This window comes from Mus caroli, chromosome 14 (genome assembly GCF_900094665.2).
Source record: "Mus caroli chromosome 14, CAROLI_EIJ_v1.1, whole genome shotgun sequence".
Classification (NCBI taxonomy): domain Eukaryota; kingdom Metazoa; phylum Chordata; class Mammalia; order Rodentia; family Muridae; genus Mus; species Mus caroli.
Window position 1 is genome coordinate 11,627,861 of NC_034583.1, and position 8,360 is coordinate 11,636,220.

General features: G+C 40.9%; 1 protein-coding gene across 11 annotated transcripts in view; it reads right to left on the bottom strand.

Moving 5' to 3' along the window:
- The window catches only part of Ube2e2 (ubiquitin conjugating enzyme E2 E2), a 300,978-nt gene that overhangs the window by 262,295 nt on the left and 30,323 nt on the right, over positions 1 to 8,360 (bottom strand). The window lies entirely within an intron of this gene.

The following is an 8,360-nucleotide window of genomic DNA, read 5'->3' on the forward strand; positions in this document are numbered from 1 at the left end:
AATTCTCTCAGTTAACTATCCCTCTAACATACTTGCCAGTGAGCTCTAACATCCAAGTTGCTGTTAAATGGCTTTGTTCTTACAAGGTGGATGCATCTGGCCACACTTGACATGAAGATAGCAAAACATTAATTTTAGATAACTACTTGCTTACTTAGGGTTTCCACTGTTGTGAGAAATACCATGACCAAAAGCAACTCAGGGAGGAAACATGAATCTGCTAAGTGTAATTTGGTCTTCAGGATCCATCTTCCCTTTAGGAAGATAGGTGAAATTCTTCAGCAATGTAATACAAAACTAAAGCTACCCAGGGATAGTGCAGGCTATCTAAATAGTTATAAATTATGTAATTTTACAGTAATTTGTACAAGGTTTTATTCTACTATATTAAGACTTCTCTAAAAAGCAAAACAACCTATTATATCAACTGTACAACCTTCTAAGGGGTTTGACAACGATTCAATATAGTAATAAATTTAATATCTTCGTCAACACCTTTTTTTCCTCTGCACTGGCTCTTGTCCAGACAGAGCCTAAACATACTTAGTTTTAACTGTGAGCCAGGCTGGTTCAGGGCAGGTGCTGAAGTGATATATAAGAACCCAGTAGGAAGGCTAATCGTTTTACCTAAAGCTAGAGAGCATCATGCTAACTCACACACAGGACTGCTCCTGTCCCACGAAGCCTAACTCACTCTGGGAAGCAGGGGCAGGGGCAGGGGCAGGGGCTGAACCACGGCCCACATGAATCTACTTTTTCAGTCATTCCATCTGGAGCTGCTTCTGAGGGTTCTGGCTATGCAGCACCCTCCTGCAGATTACCAAAGCCTGTCCATGCAGACAGACTTGAGCCTCATACCAGAATGCCCACTGCTGAAGCAGTGTACAGTCCAGCCTCTTCCCTGGAATAGCTCTGGACCAACACTTCCTTTCAGTACTCAAAGCTTAACATGTCACCTTCCTTTCGTCAGTTTACAAGCAGCTCCCAAGTCATTCCTCTCAGCTTCAGTCCTTACTCCCCAGTTCCATTACTAATGAAAGTGCTCTGTAACATGGCAATCTACAGAAATAGCACAGCAGTCAGAGCAAGCTCAGATATTAGAGACACCATGAATGAAAGCTCAGGCCTGCCACATGGTAGGTGGCCCTTGGGACAGTGCCCATCTGTGAAACTATGTCTAAAACTAGTATCGACCTCAACTGGCACTCACTGAGATCAAATAGGAAAACTCTGGCAAACAAAGCATATCTGTTGCCTGTAAGGCTAGACGCATTCCACACGTGCTAGAAGGAGCCATGCTTCTCTGCTTGGCATCCATCCTGAAAACCAACTGCACATAAAGATCTGAAACAGCAGATGACTCAGGAGTTCGCACCCAAGTGGGCAACATACAGAAAACAGCTGATCCCATGCACTGGAAGAACAGGTAGCAGCAGGGCTCAGGAGGAGAGGTGCAGACCTAGGCAGAGGCCCTTTCGTAAGCATTAGTTCTTTTCTTCTGGTCATTTCAAGTTATTATCATATAACTTCTTTCACACAGTTAGGAACACATGAAATCCACCTGCTGGCACTGTAGCACAAGATGGACTGAAGCTCACAGATGTGCCTGATTCAATGAGACTTTTCTCATTAGATTTCTATTGCTGGAATAAAACCATGACTAGACAGAAACTGGGAGAGGAAAAGGTCTATGTGACTTACATGTCCATCACTGAGGAGAACCAGTATAGGAGGAGCTCAAGGCAAGAACCTGGAGGCAGGAAGTGCAGCAGGGACCACGGAAGCACACTGCTTACTGGCCTGCTGAGCTTGCTTTCTTACACAGAGCAGGCCCACCTGCCCTAGGTGGTGCTGCTCATGGGGGGGCGGGGGGGCGGGGGGGGGGAGGTAGGGTTCTCAGATCAATCATTAATTAGAAAATGCCTACAGGCCAATCTGATGGAAGCAACTCCTTAGCTGAAGTTCTGGTTTCCCAGCTGACACTAGTTATGTCAAGTTAACAGAAACTCACCAACACAGAGACATTAGGATAATTAGCTTGTGCACAAATAAAGAATTGAATATTCCATTATTTAATATTATAGTCTTAAGTAAATTTGTATTTAAAAATAAATAGTCTGAAAGAAAAATTTTAATAACAAATGCAAATATCAAAATTTTCACTGTTATAAAAATAAAATGTGACAACAGGAAGCCTTGTCTTGGAGTAAATTAATGAATAGTTGATAAAAATAAACTGAAATTGGGGAACATAATACTCACTGTAAGGAAATAATTTAGATGCACAAGATAGTTTTCAAGCTAGCTTAAACTACAGGGCACTCTGGGAATTAAAATACTGCACATTACACAGTAATATGGCACTTTATATCTAAACTACTTAGGCAATAAACCTGAAATAATACCTCGCAGTTATATGTGTGAGCCCGCTAAATAATAAAATGTTCCAAAGCCATTATAAACTGCAATCCCAGTGTGATCACTTAATACATGCTGTCAAGCACATTCTCATATGTTCTTAAAGCAAGAGAAAGCAAAGCAAAGCAAAGAAAGTACAATGGCCATGCTCACTAAGCCCCTTTCATCATGCAGCATTTTTATTAAGAGACAAATATTACCTAAAGGAAGATTTGAAAAATAACATTTTTAAATAGAAAAAGCAAAGCATATATTTGGTGACTTTACAGAAACAGCAATGCTTCCTGGATTTGCCTGGTTCAACAAAGCTTCCATTGCTGGGCAGAAACCATAGCCAAATGCAAAGTGGAGAAGAAAGGACCTATGTGGCTTACAGGTCATAGGTCATCAGTTGCCAAGTTGAGATACGAGGTGCCCATGAAGCCCCACTGTCTAATAGGCACACCCTGCAAGACCATGCGCTGGCTGTGTCCTGGAGGAAACATCACTCTTCAAGCAAAGGTGCATGGATACACACACCCCTGCCAGCAATCAAAGGGGCCATCTTTAAAAGCATAAAAGGTAAAGAAACAGAATAGACATTTAAACTCCCAAAGCAGGAGTTCTCAACCTTCCTTATGCTGGGACCCTTTAATACACTTCCTCGTGTTGTTGTAACCCCAACCATGAAGTTATCTCATTTCTACTTCATAACTATAATTTTGCTACCGTTATGAATCATAATGGTATGCGACCCACAAAGGGGTTATGACCCACAGGTTGAAAACTACTGATCTAAAGGACTATAAGGTTAAAAGCCTTTCACGGGGGCCGATTATAGGCCTGGAGTGGGGGAGGGGAGAATACTGTTGTTCTGCTAAATGTTCACCCTGTCCAACTCTAAGTGTTGGAGTCACAGATTTGTGCCACTCAAAACCTTGGTCAAAGAATCTTCTTGCAGGGATATTGTAGTCTTCTAACTGGCCACAGTGCTGAATATAAGGAACTCTGAGTGCATAGCTGGGGACAGTCCTTTCTATCAGCTCTCAAGGCTCGGGAAGTAGCAGAAACAGCCAGTGGGCTGGAGAGGAGAGCTGGGGATGCTGACTTTTGGATATGGTGAGAGGAGCTACCTGTAACTGACATCTGCTGAGGGAAGGAGCCACTCTCCTTTGGTGGTGTGGCCATTTGTATGTTGCCTCTGTCTTAGAGGATGCACCCATGAGCCTACTTATGGACAGCAGTAACTAGACTCAGGGTATTAATGACCATAAGTAAAAAGAAGATGTGATGCTGGGGGGAGATGAGATGGAGGTACTGGGAGAAGTTGGAGGGAGCAGTAGTACACAATGAATGTATGAGACTTCTGAAAAATAAAAAGTATTATTTTTAAAAACCACTTAAATTTATTCAATCCAAATCACCTCCTTTAACTCTGTAGCCCTGACCAAGTTACTTATGCTGCAAGCAGTAATGAGACCAAACCATGCGCAATGAATCCTCAGTATCCACAAACGGCTATTCAGCACTTACAACAACCAGAAGGGAAAGAAGTCATGAGAACAACGGGACTTCTGAGCTGGATGCTCTTCCTAGAGATGACACTAGAGAGGCAGAATCCTCCTTACATCTCAAGACTGCCTGTTCTACAATATGGCTTCAAAAAAACATATAAATATCTAGTCATGTATACACATAAACATAAATCATACATATTTGCACAAATATACACACATTCACATCATACCTCCCTTCATACTGTTTTGATAACTATGATCTAGAAAATTCTTTTCCTCTATTAAGTCTCTTGCTTCATCAGCACAGTAATACAGTAAGAGCTTCTAACCAGTTGTCACAGAAGAGGTGACAACTGAGAACATATGGGGCAGGAAGCAAACTAGCTGGAGGATGGGCACATTCTGGTTGAACTTTACTACAAAGACACAATAACTATAAAAACCGTGTGTTACTGGCATAAGAAACCACACATACACACACACACACACATACACATATGCAAGAAAAACAGAGAGTTCAGCAATAAATCTTTATATTTACAGACCAGTGATTCTCAACAAGGGTGCCAAGATAATTCATTAAAAGCACAGGAAATAACCCCGGGGATTGGTAAATGGGATTAGAAAGGAATTTGTGTTCAGAGTAAAGAGATGGCCTATAGAATGAGAAAAAACTCTGCTAACTACACATAAGACAGAGGATTTATATTTAGAATATATACAGAACAGCAAAAATTAAACAATAAATCATGCAATTAATAAACAGGCTAATATACTGGAAATTCAGTTTTCAAAAGAAGAGATACAATAGCCAATAAACACTTGAAAAAGGTGTTCAATACATTTAGCCATCAGAGAAATGTAAATTAAAACTACTCTGAGATCTCATGTCACCATAGGGCAAATGGCCAATACCATGAAAACAAATGCTAGAGAGGCTTTGAGAAAAGGGCCCTCACTTACTACTGCTGGATAGGTAAGCTGGTGTAGCCACTATGGAAGATCAGTATGGAAAGTCCTCAAAAGCTCCAGCTGGAACTATAGCATACAACACAGTTCTGCCACTTGAGTATAACCAAAAAACTCCAAAGTCAACACATCAAAGCAGGACTTGCACATCTGCACATATTACTGCTCTATTCATGATAGCCAGGAAGAAGCAGCCTACATGTCCATCCACATACAGAAAATGAAAACATGGCACATTTGCACAGTGGAATTTTATTTGGCTGTAAGAAAAATGAAATCGTAACATCTAAGGGGAAATGCAGAGAACTGGAAGTTATTATGTCAAGCAAAATGTGCAGACTAAGATAAAGACCATGTGTTCTCTCACATGTAGAATGTAGGTTTAAAGTTTGTGTGTGTGTGTGTGTGTGTGTGTGTGTGTGTGTGTGTGTATGAAAATGCACACGCACGCCATCTTCCTCCTGAACTCGGCAGAGCCTGCCAAGAACCCCAGAGTACTCTCCACACAACAGGACCTAGGGATCACGAGTGAGTGGAACGCAACATCAGCTCCAAAGAATCGCAGAGGGTCTTGTGCCAGCAGAAACAGGGATAAAGGAACCCTGCCCGACCAGAGGCTGGGATCAATTTCAGTCGGGGACAGCCCCACCATCTTCCGCGTGAACCCGCCCGAGGGTGTCTAGGGCCCCAGAGAGAGGACTCTCCACCCCACAGGACCCCTAGCACACCCAGGACCTCAAGATCACTGGAGAGCATGTGGGCGACAGAAGCAACATAGCTTCTTGGACAGGGTCCCTTTGGGCCTTCATCCTCAGCCAGGAGGTAGAGCTGAAACCCAGACCCCTGGGAAATTTCCTTGCCAGAGGAGAGTTGGCCTACAGGGAGGGCTCTGACCCCAGGACTTAGGAGGTGGATCAGAGCTCCAGACTTCTGGATACCTGTCCTGCAAGAGGAGAGCTTGCTTCCAGAGAGTGCTCTGACCACTGGGACTCGGGAGAGAGTTGGACTCACAGGAGTGCTGCTGACAGAGGCTAACAGAATCACAGGAGGATCAAGCTCCAGCCAGAGACAGCTAGAACATTAACACCAGAGATAACCAGATGGCGAAAGGAAAATGGAAGGATCTTACTAACAGAAACCAAGAACACTGGGCATCATCAGAACCCAGTACACCCACCACAGCAAGTCCTGGATACCCCAACACACCTGAAAAGCAAGACTCGGATTTTAAATGATATCTTGTGATGATGGTAGAAGATTTTAATAAGGGCATTAATAACTCACTTAAAGAATTACAGGAAAACACTGCAAAACTGGAAGAAGTACTTGAAGAGGAAACACAAAAATTGCTTAAAGAACTACAGGAAAACAAAACTAAACAGGTGATGGAACTGAACAAAACCATCAAAGATTTAAAAATGGAAGTAGAAACAATGAAGAAAATCCAAAAGGAGACAACTCTGGAAACAGGAACCCTAGGAAAAGAAAAAAGGAACCATAGATGTGTGAGCATCAGCAACAGAATAGCAGAGATGGAAGAGAGAATCTCAGCTGCTGAAGATTCCATAGGGAACATGGCCACAACAATCAAAGAAAATGAAAAATCCAAAAAGAACCTAACTGAAAATATCCAGGAAATCCAGGACACAATGAGAAGACCAACACATGGATAATAGGAGTAGATGAGAATGAAGATTTTCAACTTAAAGGGCCAGCAAATATCTTCAACAAAATTCTAGAAGAAAATTTCATTAACCTAAAGAAAGAGATGCCCATGAACATTCAAGAAGCCTACAGAACTCCAAATAGACTGGAACAGAAAAGAAATTCCTCCTGACACATAATAATCAGAACAACAAATGCACTAAATAAAGACAGAATATTAAAAAGCAGTAAGAGAAAAAAGTCAAATAACATATGAAGTTAGGCCTATTAAAATTACTCCAGACTTCTCACCAGAGACTATGAAAGCCAGAAGATCCTGGACAGATGTTATACAGACCCTAAGAGAACACAAATGCCAGGCCAGGCTACTATACTCAGCAAAACTCTCAATTACCATAGATGGAGAAACCAAAGTATTCCATGACAAAACCAAATTCACACAATATCTTTCCATGAATCCAGGCCTTCAAAGGATAATAAACTGAATAATCCATTACAAGGAGGGAAATAAAACCCTAGAAAAAACAAGAAAATAATCCTTCAACAAACCTAAAACAAGATAGCCTCAAGAACAGAATCCCAACTTTAACAACAAAAATAACAGGAAGCAACAATTACTTTTCTTTGATTTCTCTTAACATCAATGGACTCAATTCCCCAATAAAAAGGCATAGACTAATAGACTAACTATATGAACAGGACCCAACATTTGGCTGCTTACAGGAAACCCACCTCAAGGTCAAAGACAGACACAACCTCAAAGTAAAAGGCTGAAAAACAATTTTCCAAGCAAATGGTCTGAGAAACAAGCTGGAGTGACCATTCTAATTTACAAAAAAAATTGACTTCTAACCCAAAGTTATCAAAAAAGACAAGGAGGGGCACTTCATACTCATCGAAGATAAAATCTACCCAGACAAACTCTCAATTCTAAATATCTATGCTCCAAAAGCAAGGCCAGCCACATTCATTAAAGAAACTTTAGTAAAGCTCAAATCACACATTGAACCTCACACAATAATAGTGGGAGACTTCAACACCCTACTCTCATCAATGGACAGATCCTGGAAACAGAAACTAAACGAAGACACAGTGAAACTAACAGAAGTTATGAAACAAATAGATTTAACAGATATTTACAGAATATTTTATCCTAAAACAAAAGGATATACCTTCTTCTCAGCACCTCATGGTACCTCCTCCAAATTTGATCATATAATTGTTCACAAAACAGGCCTCCACAGATACAAAAATATTGAAATCATCCCATGCATCCTATTAGATCACCACAGACTAAGGCTGATCTTCAATAACAGCATAAATAATAGAAAGCCAACATTCAGGTGGAAACTGAACAACACTCTACTCAATGATACCTTGGTCAAGGAAGAAATAAAGAAAGAAATGAAAGACTTTTTAGAATTTAATGAAAATGAAGCCACAACATACCCCAAATTATGGGACACAATGAAAGCAATCCTAAGAGGAAAACTCATAGCCCTGAGTGCCTCCAAAAAGAAACTAGAGAGAGCATACACTAGCATCCTGACAGAAACACCTAGAACCTCTAGAATGAAAGGAAGCAAATTCACCCAAGAGAAACAGATGGCAAGAAATAATCAAACTTAGGGCAGGAATCAAACAAGTGGAAACAAAAAGAACTATTCAATAAATCAACCAAACTAGTAGCTGGTTCTTTGAGAAAATCAACAAGATAGATAAACCCTTAACAAGACTAACTAGAGGGCACAGGGACAGTATCCTAGTTAACAAAATCAGAAATGAAAAAGGAGACATAACAACAGAACCTGA